The sequence below is a fragment of the Meleagris gallopavo genome, unplaced genomic scaffold (genome assembly GCF_000146605.3).
Source record: "Meleagris gallopavo isolate NT-WF06-2002-E0010 breed Aviagen turkey brand Nicholas breeding stock unplaced genomic scaffold, Turkey_5.1 ChrUn_random_7180001853654, whole genome shotgun sequence".
Taxonomy (NCBI): Eukaryota; Metazoa; Chordata; class Aves; order Galliformes; family Phasianidae; genus Meleagris; species Meleagris gallopavo.
In genome coordinates this window covers 1-779 of record NW_011120199.1, presented here as the reverse complement: position 1 = coordinate 779, position 779 = coordinate 1, and the positions used below count along the sequence as shown (strand labels likewise).

The following is a 779-nucleotide window of genomic DNA, read 5'->3' as shown; positions in this document are numbered from 1 at the left end:
TTGTCTCCTTTCTGTCAGAAGCTGATGCCAGTGGCCTTCCTCTGAAGCGCAGCCATGTGCAAAGCCAGGGGAGGAGCACGGAGTGTGGCACAGCACCCAAGAGAGGTACAGACACACAACAGGCATCTGGCTTTGGTGCACTGTCTTTCTAGTTAGGCTTTCTGCCTGTTCTTTCCTGGGACTGTTCTCATTGCGTGTTGCATGGGATGTTAATCCCTGGGATTTACAGTTTCCTTTCCTGTCCTGTTTATAATGGGAACCCAGCGTTCACCCGAGATCCCTTCCTGTGACCACGGTACGGGAGAGCTGGCATTGACTCCTTGGGATTTTTTTTGCTTTTTTTTCCCAGCAGCAGTGACCAGCTCGGATGTGCCGAAGGACATCACGGACATCCAGGGTTTGCTCTCGTGGATCAATGGTGAGTTTGGGGGCTGCAGAGCTGCAGGTGCGTGTTTGCACAGAGCGGGTGTGGGAAGGCTGTCATCGCCATTTTGGGGGATGTTCTTGTATTTTCAGAGGTGGCAAGAGCTGTTGAGGTCCCCCATGAGAACCCCAGCAGCCCTGCCCCAGGATGCTTCATTGCTGAGCTCCCTGACAATCCCAGGGACAACAGGGAGCTCAGCACACAGGCTGCCACTGGGACGCCCGCTGACCCCTTCTGGGGGCTTCCACCATCCCCCGGGTTCCTGCCTGAGCTGCCGTGTGGGTTGTCGCACCCTGCCGTGCCACCAGCGAGTGCCCGGCTCAGCCCACGGCCGACCACCTTGGCTGCCAGCACA

The 779-nt window shown here is 57.3% G+C and overlaps 1 long non-coding RNA gene across 1 annotated transcript; it reads left to right on the top strand.

The window, feature by feature from the left end:
- Positions 1 to 7: 7 nt before the first annotated feature.
- LOC109364396 lies at positions 8 to 773 on the top strand. Its single transcript, XR_002110361.1, has 3 exons — positions 8 to 105; positions 353 to 418; positions 517 to 773. It is a non-coding gene; the product is annotated as an uncharacterized LOC109364396 (long non-coding RNA).
- Positions 774 to 779: the final 6 nt, after the last annotated feature.